The 18,998-nt window shown below is 38.7% G+C and overlaps 1 protein-coding gene across 50 annotated transcripts in view; it reads right to left on the reverse strand.

The window, feature by feature from the left end:
* SOX6 (SRY-box transcription factor 6) overlaps nt 1-18,998 on the reverse strand; it is a 586,648-nt gene that overhangs the window by 25,955 nt on the left and 541,695 nt on the right. The window lies entirely within an intron of this gene.

Consider the following 18,998-nt stretch of genomic DNA (forward strand, 5'->3'; position numbering starts at 1 on the left):
AAGTATATTCGAGATGAAAATTCACTGATCGGATTTCACAGAAGTTTGGAGTGCAGATATAGGGTCAGTGAACTTGAAAATACATCAAAAGAAATGATCCGGTCTCAAAAACAAAGAGAATACAAAAGCTAAAAACACAAACAGAGACACCACAATATGTGGAACAATATTAAGTGTCCTAAAATATGTGTAATTGGAGTTCCAAAAAAGAAAAGAGAGAATCATGACTGAAAAATATTTGAATTAACACTGGTTGAAAATTACTGGAACTTAGTAAGAATCATCAACTTACAGGTCAAGACATTCAGATAAATGCAGGCAGAATAAACTCAAAGAAAACTGTACCTAGACACTAGCCAAAATGCTGAAAACCAAAGACGAAGGGAAAGTTCCAGAGAAACAGGATATATTACATACAAGGTAACAATAATATAAATGATTGCTGATTATTCATAAGAAACAATGAAGGCTAGAAGACCATAGAACATCTTTAGAATGCTGAAATTAAATAAGTCAGTTCAGACATTTACCTAGTGAGCATATGCTCTAAAAACGAATATAAAATACATTTTCAGATAAATTAAAGCTGAAAAAAATGTATTACCTGCAGACAAATACCAAAAGAGATACTCAAGGAAATTATTCAAGTTGAAGAGAAAGAACATCTGACAGAAACTCAAATATACAAGAAGAAATGAAGAGCATCAATAATAATAAATATGTGACTTAAAAAAAACCAGCTTTGTTTTCTTCTGTGTATTTCCTTAATGAACAGTTGATTTTTTTAATGTTTTTAAAAGACAAGGGGCTACTTAATGTAAAATATAACATTATTGTGGAATTTATAACATATGAAGAGGTAAAACATGTGAGAACAATGGCACATTAGCACGAAGGATAAGGGTAGTAAATGGAATTAAATTGCTAAAGGTGGCTTTATTTTGTGAAAAGTGGTTAATTTTAACTGTAAGAAAACTCAATTAAGGATTTATAGTAAATCACTAGAAACAACAACTAAACAAAATACAAAGGGGTATAGCTAAAATACCAATAGAATAATTCAAATGGAAGACTAAAAAAGGACTCGAAAGGAGACAGTAAAAAGATCAGTGGTTGCCATGTGTGCCATCATGTACCATGATGATGGGACAGGACACAGAGGATTTTTAGGGCAGTGAAAATACTCTGCATGATACCACAATGATGGATATGTATTACTGTACATCTGTACAAAACCATAGAATGTACAATACCCAGAGTAAACACTAAGATAAACTATGGATTTTGGGTTGGTATGATATGTCAAGATAGGTCCATCCATTGAATGTACCACTCTCATGGGGTGTAGTGATAATGGGAAAGGCTATGCATGTCTGGGGGAAGAGAAATCCCTGTACCTTCCTCTCAATTTTACTGTGAACCTTACACTGCTCTAAAGAAATAAAATCTTAATACTAACAGGATTCAATTAACTCAAAGGAAAGAAAGGAAAGACAGAAGGCCAAAAACTGAGGGAACAAACAGAAAACAAATAGCAAATTATAAGACTTAAGCCCATCAAATTCAATAATCACATTGAATATGAATAAATTAACTAATCCAACTAAAATCAGAGATTTTCAGAATGGATAAAGAGTTGAAATCAAAGAAATACAAACCAGACACAATAAAGACAATTTATAAAGCCAAGGGTTAGTCATTTAAAAGCTCAATAAAACTGATACACCCCTAGTAAGACTGCTCAACAAAGAAAGAAACAAAAATACCAATATTTGGATTGAAAGAGGGTATTTTACTATAGATACTACTCGCATTAAGACGATAATGAAAGATTATTGTGAATAACTTAATTCCAATAGACTTGACAACTTAGATAAAATGAACAAGACACAAACGACTAAAATTCACTCAAGAATAAATAGAAAATCTAAATACTCTTATAGCTAATAAAGAAACTATATTTATAGCCAACAACCTTCTCATGGAGAAAACTCCAGTCCCAATGGTTTCACTGGTAATTCTTTCAAGTGTTTAAGGAAAAAGTAAAATAATTTTATATAAGCTAAGAAAGTAGAGGTAGAAGGAACATTCCCCAAATTTATTTTATGAGGTGGCATCATACCCTGACAAAGATTTGAACATAAATGCAAAAAGTCTTAATAAAATGTTAGCAAATTAAAGCCAGCAATATGTAAAATAGACCATAAATCATGACTAAATAGGATTTATCTCAGGAATGTAAGTAATTTAACATCTGAAATCAGGCAATGTAATTCACTATATAACAAAACAAAGGGAAAACACACGATCATCACAATAGATTCAGAAAATGATTTTAACAAAATTTGATACCCACTCATGTTAAAAACTCTCAGGAAACTAGTAACAGAAGAGAACTTCCTCAGTCTGGTAAAGGGCATTTAAGAAAAACCTGTAGGACATCATATTTATTTGGGAACTACTGGATGCTTTCCCCTAAGAACTAAGAAGAAAGGGGATGTCTACTCTCACCATTGCTTATCAACACTCTTTTACAGGTAAAGAAATGAAAAGCATACAGATTGGAAAAGAATAAATATACAAACAATATGTTATTTGTATTCATAGATAATTGTTTACAAAGAAAATCCTAAGGAATCTGCAAAACAATTACTAAAACTAGTAAGTGAATTTAGCAATATTGCAATGTACAATATAAAAATGCAGAAAGCAACTGTATTCCTATGTACTAGCATCAAGTAACTAGAAAATATTTTTTTAAGTTTACATCCCTAATAGCATCAGAAAATAAAATACTTGGGAGTAAATTGAACCCCAAAAGTGTGCAAGACCTCAGCACTAAAAGCAATACATTTGTCAGTTAAATTAAAGTAGACCTAAATAGAGGAATACACCATACTCATGGAGCATGATCAGAAGACTCCATATTGTTAAGATGTTAATTCTTTCCAAATTTATCTATATATTCAACCCAATCCCAATAAAAAAAATCCCCCAAAGATAATTTTTTCTAGAAATTAACGTGTTGATTTTAAAGTTTATATAAAAAATAAAGTAGTAAGAACAGCCAAAACAAACTGAAAAAAGTGGGAGGATTCAAAATACTTGATTTCAAGACTTCGAGTAAAAATGTGACATTTGTAAAAGCTAGAGTAAAAAAAGACAGTATGGTATTGGTATAAAGATAGACAAATAAACCACTAGAATAGAATTCGAGAGTCCAGAATTAAACTCTCACATATATGGCCAATTTTCAATAAAGACTTAGGCTGTTAAGGTGGGAAATGATAGTCTTTTCAACAAATAGTACTAAAACAAGGGGATAAATATGTGGAAAAAATGAACCTTGACCTTTTATCACATTCTACCCCAACAATTAATTTGAGATGAATCATAACAAAACCAAAAGCAAAAACTCAATGAATACATAAGAGAACATTTTAGTGACCTTGGAGTAAGCAAACATTCTTAGAAATAGCCTATTAAGTACTAACTATACAAGAAAAACGGTAAGTTGAACTTTATTAAATTAAGACTCTGCTCATCAAAAAGTTGTTGTTAAAAAAAATAAAATGTCAAAGCACAGACTGGGAAGAAATATTCATAATATACATATCTGACAAGAACTTGTATCAAGAATATATGAAGAACTTCTACAGGAAAACAAACAATCTTAATTTAAAAATGGGCAAAAGGCACGAGCACTTTACAAAATAGAGGAAGAACATGGTGTATTCCTCTATTTATTTAGATCTTCTTTCATTTAACTGACAAATGTATTGTTTCTAGTGCAGAGGTCTTACACAATTTTTTGGTTCAATTTATTCCCAAGTATCTTATTTTCTGATGCTATTAGGAATGTAATATATAAATATGTATATAGTTACGGCCAATAAGCACATGAAAAGGTATTACATATCATTAGTCATCAGGAAAATAGAAATTAAAACCACAATAGATACCACTTCCCACCCACTAGAAGAGCTTACAACACTACACATTGGCAAGAATATGGAGCAACTGGAACTCTAATATATTGGTGGTGAAAGTGTAAAATGCGTAACCATTTTGGGAAACAGTTTGGCAGTTTCTTATAAAGTAAAATATATACTTACCAATGACTCAACATTTCCACTCTTAGGTACTTACCCAAAACAAATAAAAACTTTGTCCAGAAATAGATTTATGTAAGAATATCATAGCAGTTTTATTCATCATAACCAAAAACTGAAAATAACTGGAGAATGGACAAATTGTGGTATAGCCATACAATGGGATACTATTCAAAGTAAAACTGTTTTAACTCTTAGTTTAAAAAAAAAAAAGCAAAGCAAAAGAACCGAAATAAAATAGAAAGCCAAACAAACAAAAGTGATCTTTTCCTGAAAGTTTTTTTTCTCTGTGGACTTGAGTGTATGGCATATTCAAGCCATTGCGATCTCAAAAAGTTGGTCTCATTTACCAAAAAAAAATTTAAAAAATAAATGATAGTAACGAAAATTAAAAAAAAAAAAAATATATATATATACATTAAGAAGGGCAGAATAGCTTCTTAATAAAAAGAGACATAAATATATACCACTGGATTGCTTGGCAATCACAGTATTTTAGAGTACTTCAGTCTATCAACAGAGTAGTTGATTTTCTTCTGTGGGATTCTGGAAAGAGTTACATGATACAATTAATAGTCCCTTATTTGGGTTAATAGAAATAATGATAATGAGTGCATCAGAAACAAAAATATAGAAGATGAAGGAATTTTAGAAGGGGGCTTGAAAAATTAGGAAAGATGGAAGGTATTAATTTCACCATGTTTATCTCACCAAGTCTGTCTTACTATTGAAGTCTAATTCACTATATAGGAATGGTTGATAGCTGTCTCCCTACGATTATGGAAGTTCTGCAAACTTCACATTCCCACTTACTGACAGAAAGTGAACTTACTTTCATTATAAGGAGGCTGCTTGGAATTCAAATTTGATTTCTTCTTACAAAAACAGAACAAAATAAAACACAAAACAATTGCACTAGCCTAGTGGTTTACTTGGCAGGAAGATACATTCCATGGCTGAGCAAGAGTCTTAATATTAGAGAAGTGATGTGTTCATCTTCTGAGAAGGGATGCCAGGGGTGAAGACTATGGTTTGCCATGTCTTTTATACAAGATTAGCTAGCTAGGTTAGCAAAGAATTACCTTCTTTAATCCCACTAAAAATAAATACCTTACTTACTTCAACTATTGAACTTTATAGCAAGAAATTCACTGAAAAACCTAGAGGGATAGATAGATAGATAGATAGATAGATAGATAGATAGATAGATAGATAGATACTTTCATTGGGTATTTTGGAAACAGACACTTCACTAGACTAGGCGGGAGGTCAGTTTCCGGGACAGGCATACCATGTGTGCTAAGCAATTTTATATACAACAATATTTACAAAGTGCTTTCAGTAAATACGTTATCTGAATTCTCTTTACAATCCTTTGAAATCTGTAGGGGGGTAGATATATTTGCCCCACTTTATAGAGGAGAAAACCAAGGCTCAGAGGGGTTGTGTTAGCTTCCTCTGGAATAACTAGATGCTGGTATGCTGCTCATAAGGGGCAGAGCCAGATCTAGAACCTTGGTCTTCCGACTTGCAGTCTAGTCCATTTCCCCTACACCAAAGCTACCCCAATCACTATTCCGTGATCTGAAATAACTGAGTTTTAAAGCCCACCATGCCTGGGCTGGAACATTACTCTCCCCCTGTAAGGATGTCATTTCTCTGCCACAGCTAAGCACATTAGAGGAGCCCATTACCCATTATGAAGTTCATGCCACTGTCTAATTGGTCTCTGAACTACTGCCCCACCAGAGATGCAAGAGCATGCAAAGAAAGCATGAAGGACTGAAATTATGGCAGGAATTAAAACGATGGTAAATTAATGCATTCCTGAGTTACAGGATTGTGAGCAAGTGTTATTGTGGATAAAGCTTCTACTTTTTCCTATTGGAAACTCCATTCTCTTTAAGAGATCAACAAGAAGAACCAAAAGGGAATTCCCTAAGGTCAGCTCTGAGGAAACATAAACCTCTAATTCAATAACTCTGCTACTGCTCTGAAAAAAGGCTTTATTATTGCAACATCCATATGGAGCCAATTGGACATTAATGACTAATCAATCCCTCCCCTTTCTATTCTACTTAAAGTGTCACAAACCATGTTTAGATTAGCCCATTTCCTGCTTAGGATTGCTCAAGATGTCTTTTGTTCTTTCAGGACCAGCCTGATGGAGGCAGCTTAAACAAACACACGACCAGAGTGGCGCACGAGTTATAAAGTGCCATATGTGAATGAACAAAGGGGCTATACTAAAGCCTTTTGTGGTATTTGTTAATGTTTTTCATCTGAGCTTAAAAAGGCTTAATGACTTTGTGGTGAGCTGATGCATGTGGCTCGTGGCTTTGCAAAATGAAGGAAATTCTAACCAGTGATATACCAGTCTGTAGTTTCAGAAGTCTCTTGCTTTCAGTTTTGGTGCCCATGTTTACCTTTTTTTTTTTTTTTTAATTCTCAAGTTATATTCGCTTTACACAGATAACTAAACAGAGACCTTATCTTGTTTCAACTATAGCATACAAAGGCAACTGGGATAACTTCCGTGATTCTTTATTTTAATGACCTGAAAGTAGCAGAGAGCATCAAATAGCCTACTTATTATCTACTTGCTATTTCTGTGCACAGGAGGAAAGCTTCCAAGCTGTTGAGCCCAGGCGAAAAGACGTCATTTAAGTTCGAACCAGAGACCACTACGGATGAAGTAAGACAAGAATAGGTTCTGGCTTCCTAAGTTTTCAGGGGAACCAGGCTCGGATTCAAGTAGATTCCCTTGGAGAAGACAGAGGCTGGTAAAAAGCTGGAAGGCTAAATAATTCATGTGGCTCAGCAGCTTCTGGCTTCATCCAGCTCAATGCACTACCATAGATTCTACACGAAATTAAGGTGCACAAACCAAGATGAAGCGGGTCTCAGAATTAGTTAACAAAGGGACTACTGCATCCATCCTTGTCACTCATCCGTTGGCTTGGCCTCACTGTCTCTGCTGGACTATTATAAATACTAGCCTTCTAACAGATATGCTTACTTCCAGCTCGGTGTCCCCAGTCCCCACTTAATACCTTTCCTAATTTCATCCAGAGTGATCCATCACAAACGCAATCCTGACCAGACTTCTCCTGTATTTAAATATCTTCCATGGATCCCTAATGCCCCAAAGATGAAGTCCTTAGTAAGGTTCTCCATGAGCTGGTTCTCTTCCTATGCCTCTAGTTCTACCTCTGCCTTCTCTACTTCAAAATGTTTTACTTTATAATGCTGAACTACTTCTAGTTCTCCAGACAGCCTGTTGTTTCACACTAAGAATTCATGCTTTTCCCTTGTCCTAGAATTTCCTGTCCACCTTGCAATCACTTACTCTTTGACTCATGTCAGGGCTGGTTTTCTCCATGCAGTCTTGCCTGGTTTGTCAGTTTGGGTTAAGTCTTTTGGGCTCCCACAATGTCCTCTGCATCCCTTTATCTTAACATTGATCGTATTTTATCCAGATTACCAGTTGTATGTGCTCACCTTCTTCCTGAGACTGTGCAACCCAAAAGGGTAAAGGGATGGCCGTGTCTTGTTCATAACTGCATCCCCAAAGTATTCTACACAAGTGGGCATAAGTAAGTACTCAAAGGTGGAGAGCAGTGGACATCTTTAACGGTGAAAATTCTAGAGTGAGACTCACATATCTACCTGTTGCATTAGAACCTGGGAATTTCTGAAAATAGATTTTGTATAAATCCCATTTTTTAATATCCTATTAAATACCTTGTCTTACTTGAGCACCCTGTAAAATAATAAGGCTTTGATGGGAAAATATATCCATTGGTGTTTGGGACTCAGAGATCATTGGTTCTAATCTGACTTCTTTTACTGACTTACACACCACACAATTCTGAAATCCCAGCTTCCCCACTTCCAGGGAAATCTTGAAAGGAGGGTTGGGCAAGTCTGAGCTTTCTGGAAATATTAAATCTGGAAGCTGTTCTAGTGTTGTAGGGTATGTGCAAATATATACAACTGGAGCAGGCATTCAAACCGGTGTATGATGGAGCTTCCCTAGACAGCGGAGTCGTTATGAAACAGATAAAACATGCTCGTAGAATAAGAAAATGTGAACATGAGAGGGAGATTAAAGATCATCTAATCCACACTTTATTCCACATGAGGAAACTGAGGTTTAGAAAGGTGAAATTGCCCAAGTCTCACAGTTAGTAAGTGGCAAAATCACAAGGAACTCAGATGTAACTATCCCCTAAGTTTCACATTTGCCATCAGAATTAATTTCTAAAATGGTCAGTTGAATTGTTTCAATCGCATCTGGACTTAGCTTTTAAAAGTCAATAAAACTCTAATTTAATTGGTTTCTCTTCTCCATTCGTTTCAGGGAATTCGCCTTTTATTAGAATGAGAGATGCAGATCACGGGTGCAGTAGAAACTAAATGTTTTTATTAGGTTATGGTATGAAAATAATATTAGAAATATTTGGGGCAAACAACTCATTTCCAAGATCCACCGAAACTCCTTCACCCCGAGAATCTGGTGGAAGTATTTGAAAGGTACCTAATATTTGTACAGTTTGAAAGATTAAAAAAATCTTTCAAAAGTTTCTATTTCTCATTTTTTTCTGCTTTTTAATGAAAACCAACAGGAAAAAGCTACTCCAACAAACGCCAGCAACTCAATCAGCTCATCTTGGAGAAAAATGGGAGTCAGTGCAACTCAGATGCCGTGTCGTTAGACAGATCTGGGTTTTAACTGTACCTTTGACCTTTCCTAACTTGGGAAAATTATTTCCCTTCTCTGTAAACGGTAGTCTCATCTCCTGACAAGAGAGAACTAATCATTTCTACTTGGCAGGATCTTTGTGAAGATTAAGTAGGAATATAAATTTCTTAGATCATCTACTAGAACCCAGGAGCCACTCAACAAGCAGTAGTTGCCATTAGAAATAATATCAGTAGTACCAGCAAGACAAGTAGGAGAATGCCTGTTCCGGTACCTAGGACATAGCAGGTGCTTAACCCCCAACTATTCCGTTTCCAGTCCTTCCCCATATCTGGTGATGTTTCCCGTGCTGCACAGGCCTGTTCTTCGGAGTAGTTATAAGATGAGCCCACAAGTTAGCTAGAGAGTGCAATTTACTGCTTCATGGAGCTTCTTTTCTGCCCCACAGCTAAAAACACTCAAAAGGGTCTCTATGATAAAAAGCTAAAATTTATCAAATACGCACAGGACCCAACCCCAAACCACCATCTCATATCCCCCGGTTCCCACATGTGGAAATTGTAACCAGACTATACTGCTCAGTCCTTGCCAGAAAAAAAAAAAAAAAAAGGAAGAGATCCTTATCTTGTGAATTTATGGAACGGCTTTTTATAAAAGACTCATCTGGAATAACATAGGATTAGGATTATTGACTACGAGACTGGTAATAAACAAAGGGCAAGGTAGGTGACATTTGACAGGTGTTTTTCTTTCTCCTCCACTAACAGTTCCGTAGGTCTGCAACATGGACTGACCATTCTCCCTTTCCATTTTGTCCTCACGTGGGACCAGCCTTCCCAGTGAAGAGTGAGCTTATATTGAAGTAGCATGAAGTGATTTCTCTGCCATGAAAGTACATATAAACCAGTAAGCTGCAATTTGTATTTTTAGTGTAAATTTAAAATGGTTGAATATATTGCTTATGAAATTCTTCTCTCCAGGGCTGAAACTTGGGATATTAAGTTTTAGTTCAGAGTTACTTTTTACAGCCTCCTCCTAAATGTAACAGTCTACAGTATAATGCAAATGCCGATGGATTCTTACACATTCGCTTCCCTCTGGTACAAGACCTAATATGGGGCATCATGTCAAAGGGTAAGTATTCACTGAACAAAAACAACTGGAAAAAACCACTCGCCACGAATGAGAGGCAAAAGTACAGGACAGATCTGTAAGACATCCATCGGTCACATCGGACAAAGTGAAATCACACTTCAATGAGCAATACCCCCAGGAAGAAAAGTAATATGTTTGATATGACTTGGACGAAAACCCTCCTAACTCCTACTCAGCTCTCTGACGATGTTATAAGAAAGGACAACCACTGAATAGCCCCTCCGAAAGACTATTATACAGAACAAAAAAATATAGAGACTAACAGATCTTCCAGACTAAACTAACTGCTGCTTTTCCATATTTTTAACCTCTATGATCTAAGTCAATCTTGAACAATTAAAAATTAATGTCTATTTATTTGGTGGCCAAGTCCGAATTCTTGAGCCTGGCTTTCAAGGCCATCCACAATATGGAACCCAGATATTTCTATAACATGTTCAATTCCACAAATATTTACTGACTACAATTATACGTGAGGCTTTATTGGGCTTGGTAGAGAAGACAAGGGTCAGAAAGGTGAGTCTTCCCTTCTGGAACTTCCTTATGAATGTCTGTGTGCTTTACCGTTCTTGTGCCTGCTTGGATTATTCCCTAAACTGAAAGTTCTTTCCCTTCTCTCTGCTCATCCAAACCTAAGCTTATCTCCAGCTATATTTCTATCAGGCCTGCCACAGTCATTGCTGTCCAAAAGCACTGTAGCTTCCTCTTCTAAAGAGCACTTTTTTTTCTGGTTCTCTAACGACATACCTGAACATGTAACCCCTTAGGTTGCTTTGCTTTCTATGTGTTGCTAACATTATAATCCCAACCACATTACTAGCTCTTACAGAATATAGTCAGTCCATTTTTTTAAAAAATCCTTCCCGCCATGCCCATATGTGCTGTGCACATAAGAGATCATCAGTACATTGTAACTGGAACATGGGGGTAAAACCGAAGACTGGGGACCCCTGAAGTACAGACAGACCCTGACTGGAAGGGTTTGGCTATAGGCACCAACAATTCAGTCTATGGAGAACGGCCCTAAAGAGTAGGAAATAGCAGGTAGTGGGCATAAGCAGAGTAAAATGAGACCATGAATATAAAAGAAGGAGAATGCAAAAATAAAAATACATTAGTAAAAAAAAAAAAAAGGTAAGAGTCAGTAACAAAAAATGAGAAACAGCTAGGGGGTTATCAACTTTTTGAAATAAGTTAGAAGCACAGTTATCAGAACTTGAAAAAGAGAAAGGACCAATTAGGGGGGAGAAAAGGTTGGTCTCAAATCCAATCCTGACCTTAAGCAGAAAGAATTCAAAAAGCACTCCAAATTGGCTTGATGCTCTAAACCCCACCAGCCTAAGGTTGGGCTGAATTCACTGGCCTGCAGACAGCAAGTCAAATGGCTCTTGCTGCCAGACAGGATGACTCTGGGACAGGTAACCAGACAGGGTCCACACCCCAAGAGCTACACAGCCAGTCCGAACGTGGCAGGGCTTACTCTAATGCGCTGGAGTACGTGAAGCAGATCCACGTAGTACTGAGGAAGCACGGACTGATTTTGTAGCCCCACTGGGAACATATGCCGGCTGCTCTTATCTTGGATCTAATGTTCATGGTAGATGTTGTTAATCTTTTGTGGTCCAGTTTCTCAGACAAATTGGGGAAGTACTTCCGTGTGATTCACTAATAGCCTAGACAAGCATTTTCCCCCTAGGTAGATGATAAGCAGTCAGAAAACGGGGTGTGTGTGTGTGTGTGTGTGTGTGTGTGTGTGTGTGTGTGGTGGTTTTATGCATTGTCATTGACACTTCTTTAGAGAAAAAGTCAGCCCAATGAGAAACCAGCCCTTGGCCAGGGTGAGGTTCCCCAGTAAAGGGAGGCTAGCTCTTCAGGCTTTCTAGCTTAAGCAACTCTGAGAAGCAGGTTGAGCTCCCTTTATGAAGTATTAGGGGATGGAGTTATACGAGAGTCTTGACATTTCACTCTCTTGCCCCATCAGGACTATCCATCACTTGGAGAGTTCAATGGAAATTGTTTTCCACCAACATTAAAAGTTATTTGGGAGCTTTTAAGACACAGCAAATATATTTCTTTAAGAGAAGTTTATTTGCTTGTTTAAGAGAGCGGCACTTTATATATAGTGCTGATATAAACTGGTGCACAGGATCCTCTAAAACTGTTTATATCCACAGTAAAATACATTTTTGTGATACTCATACAACAGAGTTAGTCCGGAGCCAGGGGCTTTGTGAACTCGGCTTATCTCCCAGTCTGTGGCTGTTATTCAGTCCTCACCAGGTCTTGGGCCTCCCTGGTTACTAATCCTGGCTTCGGACCCCAGCCTGCTGGTTCCATAGAAACCGCTTGGCCTATTCATTCCTCTAAGATTCCTGGAAACACTGTTCCAGGCAGGTAGGGAAAGGCAGACCCGTACGCCCACGGCATAGCTCTGATTAGTGCTCTCTTCTGATTTACCTCAGTCTTTTCTTTTAATATGTACAATTTTCCATCTTTTATGTCTGATATATATACTCTAGTACTTGGATTCCTTCTTGGGCAAAGACATCTCATTATAGAGATAGTTTATTTCTATAATAATTTCATTTCTTTAAAAGATGGTGTGGTCCTTAATTGATACTTGTTACATTCTAGTTGACTTAAAGGTGAATGATTTCAATTTTATGGCAGTATAACAAGACAGTTAAAAAAAGTGTCAACTAGAAATCACCTGGACCAACTTCTGCAGCTACAGACAAGAAAATTCAGCGAAAGAAAGTGACCCGCCAAGGGCGGAGCGACTAGAATGTAAGTCTCCTGGCCCTTGAGCAAATATCTGAAGGGGTGTCATGTGGAGAAATAGGAGTTTTATTGTTTTTGGAACTGAGAAGTCAGATGGAGCCGGTGAGTAGAAGTTCCAAGGAAGCAGAAACAAATTCTGGCTACGAACAACAAAGAATTAATAATCAGAATCAGAATGAGCTTCTCAAGAAGTAGTCAGGGGTCTGTTAACAGACTACGAGATGCATTTGAACAGAAGTGAGCTGACCACTTGTCAGGGGTATAAGAAGGGATTTCTCGGCTGGACTGTGAGTTTGATGATGTCTCTCCTTTATTCCAGTTCTGAGAATCTAAGTGCTGCGATGTGAAGCACTGTATTCTGGTGGGCTTGAACTACGAATGATTTTCACATTCCGAAGTATAGGCCGCTGTAGCCCTTAAACCCCACACCAGATTACACTGCAGCTTCCCTCTGCTGCCTTGAATGAGCTGTGTATCTTCAAGCCAATCTTCCCTTTCCACAAGGAATAAGGATCCAGGGAGGGGCAAGGGACTGAAGAAAGCGTCACGGACTTCTCAGAGTGTGAATCAGAGGGTAAACAGAATTTTTAAGAGAAAATAATATTAATGTTACTAATAACATTAAGTGGTGCATTTTTAAAGGGAAAAAAAAATGGAGACGTTGCAGTCCCTCTTATTTGTCTACAACCAGAGAGCTTAAGTTGACAATAATAGAGCTAACCTGAGGTACAAAATGTAGAAGCAATGAGAAGCTCACCAAAAAGTAAAGCTTTCAGGAGGGTGAACGCCATGTTGGCTGGGATCCAATTCCCAATTCAGTGCAAATCTATAAAACTCTTCTACGCAAATCTGGGAATCTGAGAGCAACAGTTCAAAAAGGGACTGTTCTTGGTGCACGTATCCATTTACACTCAAATCAATGCTTTTAATACACGGAGGACAGACGGCACATCACCACGGTTTCAGCCCAGGGTCCAGAAGTCTGGTCAATGATAATCCCTTGCAGAGCTCATCCCTTTCAGAGCTCATATTCCACTATTCCCCCCCATCAAAATGAGGTGCAGTCTCCCTCTGAGGCTGAGATACAATAATTGAATTTGGGAATTAAAAAGGTGTTAGAAAAATGTTTTCTTACCCCAGATAGTCTGCAAAACAGAAGAAAGAAAAAGAAAGAAAGAAAATATCTCTTTAGAGATGCCAGGTGTGAGAGAGAGAAGAAATAGGATAGAAAGAATATGGAAAAGAAGGCAAGCCACAACTGTGATTGCTGGGAGAAGAGAAGGAGAGAACAGAGAAGAGAGGGGCCCATCTGTGAAAGGCAACTGGGAATTACTATCAGAGAGACCTTCTCATTAATAAAAAGAAAAGTTCAAGGGACCTGAAAACTGGTTGCAACAAGTGGTACAAATATCCTCTCGAAGGTACTGGTCTCCTCTTTCACTTCTCTGAGAAAAGACTAAGCGGAAGCTATTGTGCCCAGATCACCTCCTATAAGAAGCACACTCTGTGTCCAATCTTGGAATTGGAAGGGACCTTAGAGATAATGGAATCCAGAACCTCTCTTAAAAGATAAGGAGGCATTAGTCACCAGTTTGCCATCCTTTCGTAAAAGAGCCTTAATCCAAACTTCCCAATAACCGGGCCAGCGCCCTTCCCACTCTAATTTGCAACCTTGAAATTATGAGAGTTGGGGGAAACATCGCACTCTTGCCAGAGAACAAGGAAAGGGGAAATGCCATGTGAAGAGTCCATAAAAAGTTAAACAGCTGTTCCTCATTCTTACGACATGGTGACAGACTCCACTAATCAAGTCCTCTCTCCCTTCCATGTCCCACAGAGGAGCTAACACGTTTTGTGTGCTTAGTACACAGTAAGCCTTCAACGGCTTCGAAGTATAACAGGACCTTACACATGTTTCCTAGGCCCCCAGCACCAATGAATTTGTAGTTTTATAAATATCATGGTGAACAAGAAATGCTGTCTTGTCATATTCAAGCCAAATAACAGCTGGACTTTAAAAATAAAATTTTGAAGGCATTTGCCTTTTATATTTTTAATTTCTGTTTTCCTGGCTTATGGTTTTGTCATTTGATTTTGATGAGTGTTTAATACACATGCACAGCTGCCTCTTTGGGTGACCTTTCCCTTGCTGCTTCCACGCTCAGAGCTATGAAGCAGGTCCACAAGTTGCTTACTAAGTGATATTGGCATTTTCACGACTGGCAGATATTTTCCTGGGAAGCCCAGCTGGAACAGGCCCTCATCGCCTAAGCTGACGTACTTTAGTCTCTTCAGAAGCCTCACAGGAGGATGGGGTGCAAGTGGGAGGACAGCATAGCCCTTTAAGATAGCTGTTCTGCGTTACTCACAATAGCCAAGACATGGAAACAACCTAAATGTACACTGATGGATGGACATACAGATATAGATATAGATATATACATATATCACATTTTCTTTATCTTTCTCTCTATATATCTACACACACACACACACACACACACACAGAGATACACACAACTCCTGAAGGATGAATATTATTCATCCACAAATAAGAAGACGATGCTGCCATTTGCAACATGGATGGACCCCGAAGACATTATGCAAAGTGAAATAAGTCAGACCGAGAAAGACAAATAATACTGTACGGTCTCACTCATATGTGGAATCTAAAAAGGGCAAACTCAGAAAGAGAGTAGAATGGTGATTTCCAGGGATTAGGAGGATGGGAAAAGGACTAGATGTTGGTCAAAGAGTATATGAACTTCCAGTTTCAAGATGGATAAGCTCTGGGGCGCTAACGTAGAGCATGTGACCATAACTAGCGATACTGTATTACGTACTTGAAAGTTGCTAAGAAGATAGATTTTAACTTTTCTCATAAAAAAGGGGTGATTATGTAAGGTGATAGATGTGTTAACTAACTTTATTGTGGTAATCATCTCCTAATGTACATGTGCACCAAACACCCCATGGTACACCTGAAACTTACAGTGTTATATGTCAATTCTATCTCAGTAAAGCTGAGGAAAACATTTTAATTGCCGTGCCAAGCCAGAGGAAACATGGAGAGGATCACGTGTGGACCGAGAAGACGTGACGTGCTAGGCCAGAGCCGCAGCGTTCACCTGCCGAATGAGCTTACCTAAGCAGCTCTCACTCTGAATCTCTAGGGGGCATAACGAAGTCTTGATCTTTTTAGCACCTTTCCCGTGATAATTATGCCTGTCTGTCTGTCTGTAGATATTTCCCTTTTAATCTTCTGTCTTCCTTCACTAGACTTTAAACTCCAAGACTTCAGAAACATATCTGTTTTGCTTCCCTTGGTTTATCTAGTGTCTAGTTCTGGCACACAGCAGACACTTAAGGAATGTTTGGTTTTGTTTTATTTTGTTTTGTTTTGTTTAGACCATAAACTGATTGAAGGAGTTTATAAGTTGTAGTTATTCTTTTATTGCGGTCCCTTCGTACTCTTCCTGCTAGGGAAACGCGAAGGAGCAAAGTAAGAAAGTATCGTGTGTACCTGCTATCTGCTCTGACTTTAATAGGGACTATAACCCCAGCAGGCTCTGCAATCAGCTCTTACTTGAACAGATGCCAGGAAATATCCCGAAGTCAGCAGAAGGCTGCTGCCCATCCCGGCAGTCCTCACAAAGGCGGTGCGCTTCTGTCCATCTGAGAGCTAGTAACTTGACTCCATTCATGAACTCACAGTCCCCCAAAGCACACGAGGTCTCAATGGCAACTCCGGGCAAGCTTCTGAAGGGAGGTTTTCACACGCTCCTTAAGCTCCTGGGCCACTACAGCCCTTCTCCTATTACACTCACCAGCATTGCTGCTCTGTGTGACAGAGTAACACGAGAGCTGGTGTGCAGCATGACTTGCTATATTTAGGGGAGAGGAAATGGGCCATACTGAGGAAGGTCACAAGGAGTTTGTTCAGAAAAGTGAAGATGCCATGTATTTCTCTGTGTATACAGGGCATGCGGTATAGCGCGGTATTCAGGAGTGTGGGCTCTGGGCCTAGGCCACCTGGGATCAACCCTCAGCTCTACTCTGACTCGCTATGTGACCGGCGGCAAGTTACTTGATTTCTCTCACCTTTCACATTCTCATATATAAAGTGAAAAAGAGATAATAATATCTTCTTTACAGAGTTGAATAAGGTTTACGTGAGAAAATAGGTGTAAAAGCTTAGCACAGTCTCTGGCAGGTAAGTGCTTCAAAAATGTTTGCTAACAAACGAACAACAAGAACAAAGACCAAGGTAGCCAGGAAATCGGTCTGCTACATCCGGTCTGAATCCGGATGATCTGGGTATTGAACAGAATTTCCAAAAATATACATATATTTTTTAAGATTTTATTTATTTGACACAGAAAGAGACAGTGAGAGAGGGAACACAAGCGGGGGAGTGGGAGAGGGAAAAGCAGGTTTCCCGCTGAGAAGGGAGCCTGACACAGGGCTCGATCCCAGGACCCTGGGATCATGACCTGAGCCAAAGGCAGACGCTTAATGACTGAGCCACCCAGGCGCCCCTCTAAAAATATTTCTATACAATATGTTTCCCTACAGTCAAGGTTTTCATTTTTTCCTTTCACAATGGTTAGTAACTCCGATCAGGCTTTTTAATTTACCAAGCCCATAATATCATTAACTAAATCATTAGCATTATTGAGAGGTAACTGACCATGTATATATCCATTATACAGTTAAGGAACCAAATGAAGAAGGAAGAATGACAGATTAAGAGAACCGTTGGAACAAGGGTAAGGTGATAAAACTCTGTACCTCCTAGTTTATGGAAAAATGAACAGATTGAGTACTCCAAAGTGATGAAAAATATTATTTCACTGTGTAGGGTCAAAGATTTAGGTATTCTGTGGTATGAACTTGCAACAAAATTGAGACGGGCCAGACCTGAATAACCGGTTCCCTAGACCAAGGAACCTCAATCCTCATGAGGAAAAACCTGTACTTCTAAGGGCCTATAAAATATCAATGCCACTGTGCTCTTAGTACACATTCTTCATGAAAGTCAGTGAATGTATATCTGGTTTTGAGTCCTCTTTGTCCCTCCCTTCCTCCTCCTTCTCTCTTCCTCTTCCTCTTCCCTCCCTTTCCCCCATCCCCACACACACCAATCAGAATTTAACACCTTGTCCCCAGGACTATCATTAAACATCGGTCTCTCCTACTGGTATTAAAAAAATCTGCCTTCTGGAAACTCTCTGAAGTGCTTCCTAATGTCTGATACTGTCCATCTTTTAGCACTCATGCCAGGGATTTCTGAACAGCCGGGATGGTCCCAAGCTCTCACCAGAAGCCATGCCCAGTTCAGATGTGGTTATGAAATGGCTTCGTGTGTTTTCCGGGGATTAGGGTCCTGGAAGAAATTCCGCGAGTAAAGGGTATAATAGTAAGATTCTTCTCCTCAAGCTAAAGAACTTCAGCTGGGACCCAAGTCGGGTGAAGTATTGTGTTACTCTGAAGAGAACAAATTAATCTTCCCTGACTGGTGGGAGGGATTCTGCCAAAGGAACAGCTAACGGGAAAACCAGTCCCTACTCTGTGATGACACAGTAAATAACCAGGCAACATTACTACCAAAGTGCTGACCTAACTCATAAATTGTACCCAGCCTCTGGGGAGCAATTTCTGCTGATTTGCTGCTTGTGCATTTAAAACAAACAAACAAAAAGGGAAGAGGAGTGGACAGGCATTGATAGTGCCGTGGGTAAACCCACTGAGAGTGAAGCTAGTCTTTCCATCCGACTTTCAAAAGAATTTTAGTAACACTTAGTGCTTGGGCACAGGCTGGGCCTTGCCCGAGCAATTATTAATTTTATGCGAGATCTGCAACAAACCATCATTTAGTTCCCAAAATGGCTCGACTGAACCTGGGACTCACTTGATTTAGGGTTAAAAAAAATCCTCCTTTGTATGTTAGTCCTTTTGTAACAAGAATTCAGTGACATGGAGGACACACAGAATTCTGGTACTCACTGGAATGCAGAGGGTCCTTTTATTTAAAAACTGGAAAGTGGCATCTTGAAGTCCTTGAATGGCTATGTGTTCAGTGATATAGGATCTAGCTACCTCTCAACGTCCTCAGCTATAATATATAATGGAGGCTAACATTTCTTCTGCTTTGCCAAAAAAAAAATCCAGCCAGTACTCCCAGGGAAGACCACAGAAGGTCCTAGAGCTAACTCAGTCGCACCATCATAACCTCCCAGAGCAGC

Source organism: Ursus americanus, chromosome 24 (assembly GCF_024610735.1).
Source record: "Ursus americanus isolate L20-20 chromosome 24, mUrsAme1.1.p, whole genome shotgun sequence".
Lineage (NCBI taxonomy): Eukaryota > Metazoa > Chordata > Mammalia > Carnivora > Ursidae > Ursus > Ursus americanus.